Genomic DNA, 18,243 nt, shown 5'->3' on the forward strand with positions numbered 1-18,243 from the left:
GGAAACAGTGGAAACAGTGCCAGACTTTATTTTTTGGGGCTCCAAAATCACTGCAGATGGTGATTGCAGCTGTGAAATTAAAAGACGTTTACTCCTTGGAAGGAAAGTTATGACCAACCTATATAGCATATTTCGGAGAAGGCAATGGCACCCCACTCCAGTACTCTTGCCTGGAAAATCCCATGGATGGAGGAGCCTGGTAGGCTGCAGTCCATGGGGTTGCTAAGAGTCAGACATGACTGAGCGACTTCACTTTCACTTTTCACTTTCATGCATTGGAGAAGGATATGGCAACCCACTCCAGTATTCTTGCCTGGAGAATTCCAGGGATGGGGGAGCCTGGTGGGCTGCTGTCTACAGGATCGCACAGAGTCAGACACGACTGAAGCGAGTTAGCAGCAGCAGCAGATAGCATATTCAAATGCAGAGACATTACTTTGCCAACAAAGGTCCATTAGTCAAGGCTATGGTTTTTCCAGTAGTCATGTATGGATGTGAGATTTGAACTGTGAAGAAAGCTGAGCGTCGAAGAGTTGATGCTTTTGAACTGTGGTGTTGGAGAAAACTTGAGAGTCCCTTGGACTGCAAGGAGATCCAACCAGTCCATTCTAAAGGAGATCAATCTTGGGTGTTCTTTGGAAGGAATGATGCTAAAGCTGAAACTCCAGTACTTTGGTCACCTCATGCCAAGAATTGACTCATTTGAAAAGACTCTGATGCTGGGAGGGGTTGGGGGCAGGAGGAGAAGGGGACAACAGAGGATGAGATGGCTGGATGGCATCATTGACTCGATGGACATGAGTTTGTGTGAACACCGGGAGTTGGTGATGGACAGGGAGACCTGGAGTGCTGCAATTCATGGGGTCACAAAGAGTCAGACACGACTGAGCAACTGAAGTGAACTGACATGAAAGGACTCCAAGTTCACTCAACACCTAATCATCACCACCTTAACCTGTGTTTCCACAAAATCAGTCATATTCAACATACTGCCTCCACTGGAATCATTCTAAAATGTGAAACATAAAATGAGCAATGGTGTTTGACTAATTTTTCTCTGCAGTGATGATGTAGGCTCTCAAGTCACCAAAAGTAAAGTAGAGGTTGAATACAGCGTTGCGGGAAGAGGATTTGTTGTTTTTATCTTGGCTATTTGCCTGTAATACTGCAGACTATAAACTGGGCTAAGACTTGGAGTTGTGAATTGTCAGGTGAATGGAGTGGACAGAAGAATGTTTATAACTGCCACATGCCACTCCAGCATTGATGTGGATCCTCTTATTTCCCCAGGAATCTATAATTATGGAGACCAAAGGGATTGTTTTGCAGATGAGAAAATGAAGGCCCAGAAAGGAAAGTGATGTGACTGATGACACCCAACTCGCTGGTGGGTGGATCCTGGATTAAAGCCTTTCTCCCACGTCCAGCCCTGTGCTTTCTCTGTTATCCATAATGACAGAGTCATTACATTTTGTATTTAGACGCTCGAGGAAACAGTTTTGAAATGACAAGGGCTAAGGAAGAAGAGAAAGCTTCCCCCCATTGCTCAGTAGTTAAGAATCCCCTTGCGGTGCAGGAGATGTGGGTTCGATCCTTGGGTTGGGAATATGCCCTGGAGGAGGAAGTGGCAAACTGCTCCAGTATTCTTGCCTGGAGGATCCCATGGACTGAGGAGCCTGGTGGGCTACAGTCTATGGGGTTGCAAAGAGTCAGATACAAGTGAAACTACTTAGCAGGCACACATGCACACAGGGAAAAAGAGAACATGATTAATTAAGCAGACACAATAGACTCTCACAGTTGTTAAAATCAAAGCACCAGTGTTCCACTGTCATATCCTTGAATCTTGAAACAGAACAACTGTGGCAGAGCCCTTTGCTTCTTTAAAACCCTCCTCTCTCATCTTCCAAAATCATAGTCCTTTGACCTTCAGAGTTTGAGTCAAGATACTATGTGTTTGGGATAAGTAACTTTTTCTTGGGTTGTCATAATGGATTGTTCATCTTTAAAATTGTAAACTGAATCACTTTTGAAATTATATCTTTTTTTTTATAGGCTTTTTCCTTCTGAAGTCATTTTGCAAAAATCTCTCTCTGCCTCCTCCACAGGTGTATAAATACTCTTTGCAATTACCAGGTATCTGTCTTCACCTGTCTATTACAGAGAGTTTTCAGAAGTTCCAATTATATACCAAATTACAGATTATGGCTTAGATGTAATTTGATCTTAAAAACAGAATTTAAGGTAACTTTTCTCAACCAAGTTGCAAGTATTGATTTTTTTTTACATGAAGTATATTTGTTCAATTAGGTCTCCTTTTTTCATTCTTTAAAGAATGTATCTTCAGTTACCTATAGAAAGAAAGGAAAGGAAGGAGAGAGGAAAAGGAAGAAAGAAGAATGGAGAGAGAGAGGGAGGGAGGAAAAGAAAATCTTCATCAGCCACTTGCAATTAGTCACAGTTCAGTTTTTTGGTCCATTGTCTTGGTTATGGGGTTTTCAAGCTCTTTTTGATGAATATGAAAACCTCCTGCAGAAGCTGTTAAGAAAGGGAGAGTCAGTAAAATGCACATTTGTATCAGTGAGATGCTTTGGCAGCAAGTGGGCAGTGGTAAAGAATCCACCAGCTGATGCAGGAGATGCAAGAGACCCAGGTTCCATCCTTGGGTCAGGAAGATCCCCTCAAGTAGGAAATGGCAATCCACTCCAGTATTCTTGCCTGGAAAATCCATGAACAGAGGAGCCTGGAGGGCTACAGACCATAGAGTTGCAAAGAGTTGGACATGACTGAATGGCTGACCACCCATCCACCAGCAGAAACAAGCAGACCACCCCCCCCCCCCAAAAAAAAACCTGTCTTACATGATAAAATTTATGGCTTATATAATGAGAAATCTAAAAATGGGTACATTGACTTTGTGACTCAGTGATGTCATTAGAGCCTCAGCCTCTTTCCATCTCACCATCTGTCAATCATGGTATAAACGTTGGTCTAGGACTGGATGACCTGGGGATCAAAATACACTTGTCAGTAGCAATTGGAGTTTGCCTATTCAGGTCTAGTTTGGAAGGGCAATCATCTTTTCCTATGGTTCTCTCTCAGTTCAGTTCAGTCACTCATTCGTGTCTGACTCTTTGCGACCCCATGAACCGCAGCACGCCGGGCCTCCCTGTCCATCACCAACTCCCGGAGTTCACTCAAACTCACGTCCATCGAGTTGGTGATGCCATCCAGCCATCTCATCCTCTGTCGTCCCCTTCTCCTCCTGCCCTCAATCCCTCCCAGCATCAGAGTCTTTTCCAATGAGTCAACGCTTTGCATGAGGTGGCCAAAGTATTGGAGTTTCAGCTTCAGCATTAGTCCTTTCAATGAACACCCAGGACTGATCTCCTTTAGAATGGACTGGTTGGATCTCCTTGCAGTCCAAGGGACTCTCAAGTGTCTTCTCCAATGCCACAGTTCAAAAGCATCAATTCTTTGGTGCTCAGCTGTCTTCACAGTCCAACTCTCACATCCATACATGACTACTGGAAAAACCATAGCCTTGACTAGATGGATCTTTGTTGGCAAGGTAATATCTCTACTTTTGAATATGCTGTCTAGGTTGGTCATAACTTTCCTTCCAAAAAGGAAGGATGGTTCTCTCTAGAGGTAAGAAAATTCCCCAGAATATCCCAGAACCAAATCCCTTCAGTTCATATTAACTTGATTTGAGTCATGTGCCCATTTCTGAACCAATTCTTGTTACAGGGGACTATCATGCTTAGACATAGTATTAATACATGTCTTAGGGTGGATTCCTCGGGAAGCAAACTGAGACAGTTTGTGTGCAGGAGGCTTATTGGAGCGTGTCTTCCAATCAGTGCTTGTTGAGGAGTGAAGAAAGCAGGATTAGGAAAAGGAAAGGGTTAAATAAAAGATTCAGTTAATCCCACGGGAACTCTCACGAGCAGAGAGGGCTTTGCAGAGTTGTCCTTCCTTTCGTCAAGACTGCTGGGCTTTATACTTTTCACCTTGACCATCCCCGGATGTGAGCTAACACCAGGGATAGTGTGTGGCATTGGGGAAAGTGGCTTTTTCTGGCTTGCCTTTCCAGGGCAATGCCCAGGGACTGACTCGCTGAGCAGCATTAGGTCTGAGCAGGCCTAATGGCAGGAGGAATGGGTGTTTTAGTGTTGATGCGGGGATTTGGGCAGCATACCACAACATTGGTTATACTTCAGCTCTTGAGCCATTTGGATGCACCTTTTTGGTATAGTATACTCTGGGAGTAACTCCTTCAGGATACTGAATAGTCTATGTTCCCAGGGAACTTATAAAAGGAAAGTTACTATTCAGCATGCATTACTGCCCCTTGGAGGGTTGAAGGGGTTGAATTAAGTCAGGTTGCCTGTAAGTGGCTGGTTAGTCTCTTCAAAGGATGGCCCTATTGCTCCTTTCTTCCTTCTGCAGTAGTAGGCAGATTGCAAAATAATATCAGAATTTGAAGGACCACTAAACTAGCAGAGAGTTTGCTCTCTCTCTCTCTCCCTCTATGTCTTTATCTATCTATATTTATGTGTTGTTGTTGTTGTTCAGTTGCCCAGTCGTGTCCAACTCTTTGTGACCCCATGGACCGCAGCATGCCAGACCTCCCTGGCCCTCACCAGCTTCTGGAGTTTGCCAAAGTTCATGTTCATTGCATCAGTGGTGCCGTCCAGCCATCTCATCCTCTGAAGCCCTCTTCTCCTTCTGCCCTCAATCTTTCCCAGCTTAGGAACTTTTCCAATGAGTCGTCTGTTCACATCAGATGACCAAAATCCTGGAACTTCAGTTTCAGCATCAATCCTTCCAGTGAACATTCAGGGTTGATCTCTCTTAAGATTGACTTGTTTGATCTCCTTGCTGTCCAAGCCACTTTCAGGAGTCTTCCCTGGTGGCTCAGACGGTAAAGTGTCTGTCTACAATGTGAGAGACCTGGGTTCGATCCCTGGGTTGGGAAGACTCCCTGGAGAAGGAAGTGGCAACCCACTCCAGTATTCTTGCCTTGAAAATCCCATGGACGGAGGAGCTTGGTGCAGGCTACTATCCATGGGGCCGCAAAGAGTCGGGCAAGACTGAACAACTTCACTTTCACTTTTCACTTTCTCCAGCACCACAATTTGAAGGCATCAATTCTTTGGTGTTCTGCCTTCTTTATGGTCCAGTTCTCACAATAGTATGTGACTACTGGGAAGACCATAGCCTTGACTGTATGGATCTTTGTCAGCAGAGTAATGTCTCTGCTTTTCAATGCACTGCCTAGGTTTTTCAAAGCTTTCCTGCCAAGAAGCAATCGTCTTCTGATTTCATGGCTGCAGTCACCATCTGCAGTGATTTTGGTGCCCAAGAGGAGGAAATCTGTCACTACTTCACCTCTACCTTAAAAGAAAATTAATATTTTAAATTAAGTAATTAAGTAGTTTACTTTTGGATGCACTGTGTTTTCCATTGCTGTGCACAGGCTTTTTGTAGTTGCAGCAAGTGGAGGCTACTCTTCTAGTTGCAGTAGGTGGGCTTCCCATTGCCGTGGCTTCTGCTGTTGCAAGGCACAGGCTCCAGGCGCCTGGGCTTTAGTAGTTGTGGCCTACTGTCTTAGTGGCCCTGTGGCATGCGGGATCTTCCTGGACCAGGGGTTGAACCTGTGTCCCCTGCATTGGCAGGCAGATTCTTATCCACTGTACCACCAGAGAAGTCTGTTTACTCTATTTTTCTCCTTAGGTATCTCCAGCCTGATTCCATAACATCAAAATTCAGAAGTAAGCATTATGGAACAGACAGAGAGAGACCCAGGAATACTCTTTTAGTTCTGGCTTGAGGAACAGAGAAGAACTCTTATAACTCAGAGATTGAGGGAATCACCCTTTTTCTTTTCCTTCTCCTTTTTTGCATTTACTTTCACCCCAGACCCCAGGCAATTTTGTGGTGGGGGCAGTGGCAGCAAAGCAGCCTATATGGAAAACCGCAGGAGCCAAAATTCTGAGGGAGAGGGACCCTCATTTTTCATCTGATGGAGCTGCAGTTCCAAACCTCCTCTCCCTACCTCTGTCTGGCCTCTTGTCATTTGAACGCCAGATGTGAGTCAGTCACAGAAGCAAGAGGCTTTTGGCTGATGGACTGAAAAAAGGAGGTTTAAGAAACCAGACAGTATTAGGGAGACAGCAGAGAAGGAAGAGATCAGGAAATGGATCCCATAAAGTTGTTTGTCTTTCTGGGCTGTTCTCCAACCTGTGCATAGTGGATCTGCCCCTAATTAGCCTTCCAAAGACTATGAGAACTGAGCTAACAGACTTCTTGCCTTGTTCCAGAATAATCTCTGGGTGACACACTTACAGGACATATCTGAATAGCACATAAAGCCTTTGAAATCTGAATTGATTTTGTGACTACACACACAGAAATTGAGCTGAAACTTATGACTTGAACTTAACCAGGTCAAATGCCTGCTAAAACAGAACCATCAACATTCTCTGATGGGATTTAAATAAGACCCAGAGTCATATAAAGTGATATTAAAGATAACCAGGATACAATCCAAAATTACCTGAAGTATGAAGAATTATGAAAGTCTCAAATTGTTTTGGAAAGGACAATCAACAGATGCCAGTGATGAGATAATACAGATGTTGGAATTATTTGACAGTCTTTAAAACAGATTTTATAAATATGCTCAAAGGAGCAATCATGAGCACTTTTGGAAACAAATTTTAAAACAGATATAGAAGATAGAAAAGAAAACAAAATGAAAAATTTTAGAAGTGAAAAATACAATAACCAAAAATATAAATTCACTGGAAAGAGTAACAGAATGAAGATGATAGGGGAAAGAAATAGTGAACCTGATATCATATTATTGAAAATTATCCAATCTGAACAACAGAGAGAAAAAAGATTGAAAAAAAAAAAGAACAGAACCTCAGGGTCTGATGGAACAATAGCAAAAGGTCTAGTATTTGTGTCATCAGACTGTCAGGAGGAGACAAGAAAATGTGATGCTGAAAAAATGTTTGAAGAAATAATGGTTGAAAACAACATATTTGGAGAAAGACACATACCTACAAAGTCACAAAGTGGAGTAAACTCCAGGTAGGACAAAAATCAGAGGAATCTATGGCCAAACGTATCATATTTATATTTCTGGAACATCAAAGACAAAGAAAAATTCTTGAAACAGCTAGAGAGAAACAGTGATTTTAAAAAATTTTTAAATTTTATTGGAGCCTAATTGATTTATAATGTGTTAGTTTCAGGTGTACAGCAAAGTGATTCAGTTATACATATACATATATTCACTCTCTTTTAGATTCTTTTGTCGTGCAGGTTATCACAGAATATTGAGTAGAGTACCCTGTGCTATACAGTAGTTCCTTGTTGGTTATCTGTTATCAGTTCTGTTGCTCAGTCGTGTCCGACTTTTTGAGACCGCATGAATCAGGGCATGACAGGCCTCCCTGTCCATCACCAACTCCCGAAGTTCACCCAGACCCATGTCCATTGAGTCAGTGATGCCATCCAGCCATTTCATCCTCTGTCGTCCCCTTCTCCTCTTGCCCCCAATCCCTCCCAGCATCAGAGACTTTTCCAATGAGTCACCTCTTTGCATGAGGTGGCCAAAGTACTGGAGTTTCAGCTTTAGCATCAGTCCTTCCAAAGAACACCCAGGACTGGTCTCCTTTAGAATGGACTGGTTGGATGTCCTTGCAGTCCAAGGGACTCTCAAGAGTCTTCTCCAACACCACAGTTCAAAACCATCAATTCTTCAGCGCTCAATCTTTTTCACAGTCCAACTCTCACATCCATACATGACCACAGGAAAAACCATAGCCTTGACTAGATGGACCTTAGTCAGCAAAGTAATGTCTCTGCTTTTCAATATGCTATCTAGGTCGGTCATAACTTTCCTTCCAAGGAGTAAGCGTCTTTTAATTTCATGGCTGCAGTCACCATCTGCAGTGATCTTGGAGCCCCCCCAAAATAAAGTCTGGCACTGTTTCCACTGTTTCTTACCTATTTCCCATGAAGTGATGGGACCAGATGCCATGATCTTAGTTTTCTGAACATTGAGCTTTAAGCCAACTTTTTCACTCTCCTCTTTCACTTTCATCAAGAGGGTTTTTACTTCCTCTTTCTGCCATAAGGGTGGTGTCATCTGCATATCTGAGGTTATTGATATTTCTCCCGGCAATCTTGATTCCAGCTTGTGCTTCTTGCAGCCCAGCGTTTCTCATCATGTACTCTGCATAGAAGTTAAATAAGCAGGGTGACAATATACAGCCTTGACGTACTCCTTTTCCTATTTGGAACTAGTCTGTTGTTCCTTGTCCAGTTCTAACTGTTGCTTCCTAATCTGCATACAGATTTCTCAAGAGGCAAGTCAGGTGGTCTGGTATTCCCATCTCGTGAAGAATTGTCCACAGTTGATTGTGATCCACACAGTCAAAGGCTTGAGAATAGTCAATAAAGCAGAAGTAGATGTTTTTCTGTAACTCTCTTGCTTTTTCGATGATCCAGCAGATGTTGGCAATTTGATCTCTGGTTCCTCTGCCTTTTCTAAAACCAGCTTGAACATCTGGAAGTTCACGATTCATGTATTGCTGAAGCCCGGCTTGGAGAATTTTGAGCATTACTTTACTAGCATGTGAGATGAGTGCAATTGTGTCATAGTTTGAGCATTCTTTGGCACTGCCTTTCTTTGGAATTGGAATGAAAACTGACCATTTCCAGTCCTGTGGCCACTGCTGAATTTTCCAAATTTGCTGGCATATTGAGTGCAGCACTTTCACAGCATCATCTTTCAGGATTTGTAATAGCTCAACTGGAATTCCATCACCTCCACTAACTTTGTTCATTGTGATGCTTTCTAAGGCCCACTTGACTTCACATTCCAGGATGTCTGGCTCTGGGTGAGTGATCACACCATTGTGATTATCCGAGTCATGAAGATCTTTTTTGTACAGTTCTTCTGTGTATTCTTGCCACCTCTTCTTAATAGCTTCTGCTTCTGTTAGATCCATACCATTTCTGTCCTTTATTGAGCCAATCTTTGCATGAAATGTTCCCTTGGTATCTCTAATTTTCTTGAAGAGATCTCTAGTCTTTCCCATTCTGTTGTTTTCCTCTATTTCTTTGCATTGATCGCTGAAGAAGGCTTTCTCATCTCTCCTTGCTATTCTTTGGAACTCTGCATTCAGATGCTTATATCTTTCCTTTTCCCCTTTGCTTTTCGCTTCTCTGCTTTTCACAGCTATTTGTAAGGCCTCCCCAGACAGCCATTGTGCTTTTTTGCATTTCTTTTCCATGGGGATGGTCTTGATCCCTGTTTCCTGTACAATGTCACAAACCTCCATCCATAGTTCATCAGGCACTCTATCAGATTTAGTCCCTTAAATCTATTTCTCACTTCCACTGTATAATCATAAGGAATTTGATTTAGGTCATACCTGAATGGTCTAGTGGTTTTCCCCACTTTCTTCAATTTAAGTCTGAATTTGGCAATAAGGAGTTCATGATGTGAGCCACAGTCAGCTCCCAATCTTGTTTTGCTGACTGTAGAGAGCTTCTCCATCTTTGGCTGCAAAGAATATAATCAATCTGATTTTGGTGTTGACCATCTGGTGAAGTCCATGTATAGAGTCTTCTCTTATATTGTTGGAAGAAGGTGTTTGCTATGACCAGTGCGTTCTCTTGGCAAAACTCTATTAGCCTTTGCCCTGCTTCATTCCATATTCCATGTCAAATTTGCCTGTTACTCCAGGTGTTTCTTGACTTCCTACTTTTGCATTCCAATCCCCAATAATGAAAAGGAAATCTTATTTGGGTGTTAGTTCTAAAAGGTCTTGTAGGTCTTCAGAGAACCATTCAACTTCAGCTTCCTCAGCATTACAGGTTGGGGCATAGACTTGGATTACTATGATATTGAATGGTTTGCCTTGGAAATGAACAGAGATCATTCTGTCGTTTTTGAGGTTGCATCCAAGTACTGCATTTCGGACTCTTTTGTTGACCATCATGACTACTCCATTTCTTCTAAGGGATTCCTGCCCACAGTAGTAGATATAATGGTCATGTGAGTTAAATTCACCCATTCCAGTTCATTTTAGTTTGCTGATTCTTAGAATGTCAACATTCATTCTTGCCATCTACTGTTTGACTACTTCCAATTTGCCTTGATTCATGGACCTAACATTCTAGGTTCCTATGCAATATTGCTCTTTACAGCATCGGACCTTGCTTCTATCACCAGTCCGATCCACAACTGTGTATTGTTTTGCTTTGGCTCCATCCCTTCATTCTTTCTGGAGTTTTTTCTCCACTGATCTCCAGTAGCATATGGGACACCTACCGACCTGAGTAGTTCCTCTTTTAATGTACTATTGTTTTGTCTTTTCAAACTGTTCATCGGGTTCTCAAGGCAAGAATACTGAAGTGGTTTGCCATTCATATCTGTTATATATATATAAACGGTAGTGTGTATATGTTCATCCCAAGTAACCAATTTATCCCTCCCTGAGAAACAAGTGACTTGCTGACAATGATTCTTTCATCAGAAATCATGGATATCAAAAGGAAGCAGTACAGTTTTCTGTGCTGAAAGAAAAGAATTGTCAGCTTGGAATTTGTGTATAGCAAAAATATCTGTCAGAGATGAAAGTTAAATAAAGGCATTTCTGATGCTTTAAAGGAATTGCTAAATTCTACAGATTGAAGGGAAATGATACCACAAGGAAGCAGGGAACATCAAGAGTGAAAAAGAGGAATAAAACTGTTAAATATTTGGACAGGTATAATAGACTATTCTTCTCTTGGGTTTTTTATAATACATTTTGTGGTTGAAAGCAAAAGTATAACATGGTCTGGTGAAGTTTTCAGTGTATGTGATATTTATGATAATATCTATAGCAAAAAGAAGGGCAGGGTAAGGGCAACTTTATGATGTTAAAGTTTCCAATAAAAGTGACAAAATATTGAGTCTAAGTAGACTGTAAAAAAGTATATATTTTGTAATCCTTTAGAGCAACCACTCACTAAAGAACTATATAGAGAGATACCATTAAAAATCATAACAGTGTAGAATAGAGTAATAAAATAGATTAGAGTAATATTTATTGCTATAATTACAATATAGTAATAAAATATAATAATAAAAAGTGCTCAAATAATGTCCTCCTCCCAAGAAAAAAGGCAAAAAAAGGGAAACAGAGAAATGAGAAATAAGAGAACAAAAAGAAAACAGTAATACAATGGTAAACAAATCCAAATGTATCATTAGTTTCACTCAGTGTAAATACTTTCAATATACCAATTAGTAAACAGAGATTGTTAGAATATATTAAAAAATGATGTGTAAACTGTATGCTGTATGTAAACAAAATACTTCAAATCCAATGCTATTTCAGTTCAGTTCAGTCGCTCAGTCGTGTCTGACTCTTTGTGACCCCATGAACCACAGCACGCCAGGCCTCCCTGTCCATCACCAACTCCCGGAGTCCACCCAAACCCATGTCCATTGTGTTGGTAATGCCATCCAACCATCTCATCCTCTGTTGTCCCCTTCTCCTCTTGCCCTCAATCTTTCCCAGCATCAGGGTCTTTTCAAATGAGTCAGCTCTCTGCATCAGGTTGCCGAAGTATTGGAGTTTCAGCTTCAACATCAGTCCCTCCAATGAACATCTAGGACTAATCTCCTTTACGATGGACTGGTTGGATCTCCTTGCAGTCCAAGGGACTCTCAAGAGTCATCTCCAACACCACAGTTAAAAAGCATCAATTCTTCGGTGGTCAGCTTTCTTTATAGTCCAACTCTCACGTCCATACTATAGGTGGCCTAAAAGTTAAAGGATAGGAAAAGACATACCATGCAAATCTAAATAAAAAGGAGGCTGAAATGAACATGTTAGCACCAAACCACACTTTGGAGGAAAGAAAATTCAGGGATGAAAAGGAACCTTGCTGTTATTGTTTTATTGTCTCCTTAGTTTTGCCTTTTCCAGAATGTCATATAGTTAGAACCAAATAGTATGTCAGCTTTTCAGATTGACTTCTTTATGTAGTGATATGCTATTAAGTTTCCTTCAAATCTTTTCATGACTCTTCAGTTGTTTTTTTCTTTTTTTCTTACATAAAAAAAAAAATTTATTTGGCTGTGCCATGTCTTAGTTGCAGCATGTGAGACCTGTGAGATGCAGGATTTTTAGTTGTAGCATGTGAGCTCTTTATTTGTGGCATGTGGGATCTTGTTCCCTGACCAGAGATTGAACTCAGGCTCCCTGTATTGGGATTTCAGAGTCTTGACCCCTGGACCACCAAGGAAGTCTCCCCCACTTCTTTAAATTATTTATTTATGTATATTTACTTTGGGTTTAAGTTTTTTTTTTTTTCCCCTAGTTTCTTAAGGTGTCAGCTTAGATAACTTATTTTGAATCTTTCTTCTTTTCTAATAAATATATTCAATGCTATAAATTTCCCTCTAAGCACTGCTTTCACAAACTCCCATCAATTCTCACTTGTTTTTCATTTTTATTTTGTTCAAAATATTTTAAAATTGTCTTGAGATTTCTCTTTTGGCCTATGATTTATTTAGAAGTATATCATTTAATCTTCAAGTATTTGGTGATTATCTAGCTACCTTTCTATTATTAATTTCTGGTTTAATTTCATTGTGGTTTGAGAACAGGTATCATACAATTTTTATTCTTTTATATTGTTAAGGTATGTTTTATGGCCCAGAATATGGTTTATCTGAGTGAATGTCATTACACTCAGACTTTGTCTTGAGCAGAGTCAATCTGATCAGGTACAAGGATTACCTTTAAATCAGAAAGTCACTTTATCTATTTACAATAGTGTGAATTTTTTTTACATGAATATTTATATTTGTGATCTAGGCCTCCCACTAGTTCTGGTGCCTTTTAGTATTAACATTAATTAAAAAGTTGCTTAATGAGTTTGGATCTCAGAGCAAAGAAATTTTCAGTTTTATGGGATAAAGAGAAGTTCATCTCTTGGCTACCTGATGAATCTAGGTGCTGTCATGTCCAAATTATGACCAGCTTAATGTCTGTAAATCATTGTACAGAAAGCTATGCAGGCTTGGCTAGGTGCTTAGACTTGGAGCCAGACAGTGCTTTCACCACCTACTTGTTGAGGGACCTTGGTGAGGTTATGAAACCAGATACTGAAAAACTTCTCTATGGCTCAACTTCCTCATCTATAAAACAAGAACAACAGTAGTCCCTACTTTACAGCCTCATTGTAAAGATTAAGTTAATTGAAATATGTAAACATTTTGCAAAGAGTATGTCATGTAAATGATCAATAAATATTAACCATGAAAATGGAACCAACCCTGCTGCTGGAATCTCTTTGACCCTTTGCCCTGGGGCTCTACCTCTCTTCAGTGATTAAGGCTACCTGCTTTCTCACAATAGAATTCCTGCCCTTACAACTGGCCCAGTTATTCAAGTTCCCCTAGACCTTTTTCCAAGACCTGGAGCACTTTCCCAAACCGATGAGGCCTGGGGTGAGAGGGAGAATTGATAGGTGTAAGAGCTGAGTAAATTCTCAAAGGATAAGTAGATCTGAGAGAGATGAAAATAGGGACAGATGTGGAGGGGAGCATGTGAGCAGAGGCATGGAGGTGAGCACATCATGATGTGGGGGGAGCAGCAAACTCCTAAGTGGTTCTGAGGGTAAAATATGACACCAGAAATGGTGCAAGATGAGAGCAGCTTGCAAGCAGAGGCCAGGTCACTGACATTTCCCCCTGCCATGATAAGAAGTTGAATTTTATAGCATTTATACCACTGACAGTTAGAAGTACAGAAACATTAGAAATTTCAGAGAAGATAAGTCATGGTGCACAAGCGCAGGGGATGCGATGGTGCAGCAGAGAGGAGCTACCCCACATCCAAGGTCAGGAGCAGCATCTGAGAGGAGCTACCCCATGTCCAAGGTAAGGAGTAGTGGCTGCGCTTTGCTGGAGCAGCTGTGAAGAGATACCCCATGTCCAAGGTAAGAGAAACCCAAGTAAGACAGTAGGCACTGAGAGAGGACATCAGAAGGCAGACAGACTGAAACCACAATCACAGACAACTAGCCAATCTGATCACACGGACCACAGCCTTGTCTAACTCAATGAAACTAAGCCATGCTGTGTAGGGCCACCCAAGATGGATGGGTCATGGTAGAGAGGTCTGACAGAATGTAGTCCACTGGAGAAGGGAATGGCAAACCACTTCAGTATTCTTGCCTCGGAGAACCCCATGAACAGTATGAAAAGGCAAAAAGATAGGACACTGAAAGATGAACTCCCCAGGTCGGTACGTACCCAATATGCTACTGGAGATCAGTGGAGAAAAAACTCCAGAAAGAATGAAGGGATGGAGCCAAAGCAAAAACAACACCCAGTTGTAGATGGGACTGGTGATAGAAGCAAGGTTCGATGCTGTAAAGAGCAATATTGCATAGGAACCTGAAATGTTAGGTCCATGAATCAAGGCAAATTGGAAGTGGTCAAACAGGAGATAGCAAGAGTGAACACTGACATTCTAAAAATCAGTGAACTAAGATGGACTGGAATGGGTGAATTTAACTCAGATGACAATTATATCTACTACTGTGGGCAGAAATTCCTTAGAAGAAATGGAGTAGCCATCATAGTCAACAAAAAATCTGAAATGCAATACTTGGATGCAATCTCAAAAATGACAAAATGATCTTTGTTCATGATCAAGACCATTCCCAAGACAAAGAAATGCAAAAAGGAAAATGGTTGTCTGAGGAGGCCTTAGGAATAGCTGAGAAAAAAAGAGAAGCTAAAGGCAAAGGAGAAAAGGAAAGATAAACCCATTTGAATGCAAAGTTCCAAAGAATAGTAATGAAAGATAAGAAAGTCTTCCTAAGTGATCAATGTAAAAAAAGAGGAAAACAATAGAATTAGAAAGACTAGACAGCTCTTCAAGAAGATTAGAACTCCCAAGGGAACATTTCGTGCAGAGATAGTCACAATAAAGGACAGAAACAGTATGGACCTAGCAGAAGTATGATATTAAGAAGAGGTGGCAAGAATATATGGAAGAACTATACAAAAGAGGTCTTCATGACCCAGATAACCACGATGGTGTGATCACTCACTTAGAGCCAGACATCCCAGAGTGCACAGTCAAGTGGGCCTTAGGAAGCATCACTATGAACAAAGCTAGTAGACGTGATAGAATTCATCCATCAACTCACCTATTCCTCAAATAGTTGAATTACTTCAAGTGCTAAAAGATAATGTTGTGAAAGTGCTGCACTCAATATGCCAGGAAATTTGGAAAATTCAGCAGTTACCACAGGACTGGAAAAGGTCAATTTTCATTCCAGTTCCAAAGAAAGGCAATGCCAAAGAATATTCAAACTACCGCACAACTGTACTCATTTCACATGCTAGCAAAGTAATGCTCAAAATTCTCCAAACAAGGATTAAACAGTACATGAATTTCCAGGCATTCAAGCTGGATTTAGAAAGGGCAGAGGAGCCAGAGATCAAATTGCCAACAGAAAAGGCAAGAGAATTCCAAAAAAACATCTGCTTTATTGACCATACCAAAGCCTTTGACTGTGGATCACAACAAATTGCAGGAAATTCTTAAAGAGATGGGAATACCACGCCGTCTTGCCTGCCTCCTGAGAAATCTGTCTGCAGGTCAAGAAGCAATAGTTAGAACTGAACATGTAAAAACGAACTGTTTCCAAGTTGGGAAAGGAGTATGTCAAGGCTGCATATTGTCACCTGCTTATTTAACTTATATGCAGAGTACATCATGTGAAATGCCAGGCTGGATGAAACACAAGCTGGAATCAAGATTGCCTGGAGAAATCTCAATTACCTCAGATAAGCAGATAATACCACCCTTATGGCAGAAAATGAAGAACTAAAGAGCCTCTTGATGAAAGTGAAAGAGGAGAGTGAAAAAGCTGACTTAAAACTCAACATTCAAAAAATGAAGATCATGGCATCCAGCCCCATTACTTCATGGCAAATAGATGGAGAAACGATGGAAACAGAGACAGACTTTATTTTCTTGCACTCCAGAATCACTGCAGATGGTGACTGCAGCCATGAAATCAAAAGATGCTTGCTCCTCAAAAGAAAAGCTATGACCAACTTAGGATATTAAAAAGCAGAGACATTACTTTGCCAACAAAAGGCCGTCTAGTCAAAGCTGTTGTTTTTCCAGTAGTCATGTGTGGATGTGAGAGTTGGACTATAAACAAAGCTGAGCCCCAAATAATTGATACTTTTGAACTGTGGTGTTGGAGAAGACTCTTGTGAGTTCCTTGGATTGCAAGGAGATCCAACCAGTCCATCCTAAAAGAAATAGTCCTGAATATTCTTTGGAAGAACTGATATTGAAGCTGAAACTCTAATATTCTGACCAACTGATGTGAAGAACTGACTCACTGGAAAAGACCCTGATGCTGGGAAAGATTGAAAGCAGGAGGAGAAGGGGATGACAGAAGATGAGATGGTGGGATGGCATCACTGACTCAATGGATATGAATTTGAGCAAGCTCTGGGAGTTGGTGATGGGGGAAGCCTGGTGTGCTACAGTCAATGGGGTCGCAAAATGTCAGAAAGACTGAGCAACTGAACTGAACTGAACTGAACTGATCAGGCATTAACTTATTAAGACCAACCTACCTGCTCTTCCCTGATGGCTCAGACAGTAAAGAATCCACCTGCAATGTGGGAGACTTGGGTTTGATCCCTGGGTTGGGAAGATACCCTGGAAGGGAATGGCTACCCACTCCAGTATTTGACCTGGAGAATTCCATGGACAGAGGAGCCTGGCAGGCTACAGTGCAGGGGGTCACGAAGACATGACTGAGCAACTTTCACTTTGCCTGCCCTTAGAAAGAGAAAGTTTTCCATTTTGTACAACTTGACTTTCAGCCTCACCTCTCTCCTGAAAGTGCTACTAGCTCAGTCATAACCAACTCTATGTGATCCCATGGGCTGTAGCCTGCCAAGCTCCTCTGTCCATGAGATTTTCCAGGCAAGAATACTGGAGAGGGTTGCCATTCCCTTCTCCAGGGGATCTTTCTGATCCAGGGATCCAATCCAGGTCTCCTGCATTGCAGGCATATTCTTTACCTTCTGAACTAAAGATGTATGTAGTTTTTCTCCTGACAATAACAACTGACTTTATTCTTGTGTGCAAAGTTTTGTGGCTCTCAAAATCAGCACTATTTATTTTGAATTCCTAGCCACAGCTTGAACTGGACTGAAAGGATATTGACTGGAATGAAATTTGAGGGATTGTGGTTTGGAAGGATGTATTGTTCTAGCTAAGAAAAGAAATGAAATTTTCTCTTGTGATTTGGTGTGTTTTTTGTGCCGTTAAGTATTGACACTTGTGATTCCCTTCCCTCAGTTGGGGGGTGCCAGGGAGCACTCACCTGTGTTCTGGTACCTGTGACCCCCTTCACTCAGCCAGGTGTCTTTTGGCTGTGACAAACCAAAGACAGGGAAAGTAACTTGGTTTAAGTCATCTCTCTCAGATGACACTATGACTCCACTGCCTCTCACTTTTAGGTCTAAGAGCACATTCTAATTTTAGAAGGTAAATGAAAATCTTGCCCACGCCTAGGAGTATTATTTATTTGCATAGGGCAGACGGGCCTCACCCAATTTCCTGAACTGTCCCCAGTTTGACTCACCTTGCCAGTAATGCCCAATTATTCCATCATGGCTGAAACACAGGGGCAAATTGTGTGACCATAAAATAATTATATATATGTATATATATATTTATTTATTTATCTTTGGATGCAGAGTTCTAAATCTCTTTAATTTTCCCACCACATTGATAAAGGATGCTCAGAACTACATACAACCTCTCCTTGGTAGCTCCCTACTATTGTTCTTTTAAAAGGAATTTTAGCCACGCTACTCCTAAAGCTGGATTCCTAGATTGCTTTGGCTCTCTTCATTTTTTCAGGTAAATGATTAAGGGCTCTATATTAAGTCAACTTGCCCTTTCACTTGGACAAATACCTGAGCTTCAATGTAAAACCCACCTTGAATGAATATCAGAAGATGCCTATTTCAGGGTTTCAAGTGTTTGGTTAAAGCTGCCTCCATCCAATGAGTCAACCATGCTAGCTTTATTTCTTAAGATATTTCAGTGTGCTGATTTACTCAACGGGTTGTATTTCCTGAGGACGTGATTCATTCATACC

This window comes from Budorcas taxicolor, chromosome 9 (assembly GCF_023091745.1).
Source record: "Budorcas taxicolor isolate Tak-1 chromosome 9, Takin1.1, whole genome shotgun sequence".
NCBI lineage: Eukaryota > Metazoa > Chordata > Mammalia > Artiodactyla > Bovidae > Budorcas > Budorcas taxicolor.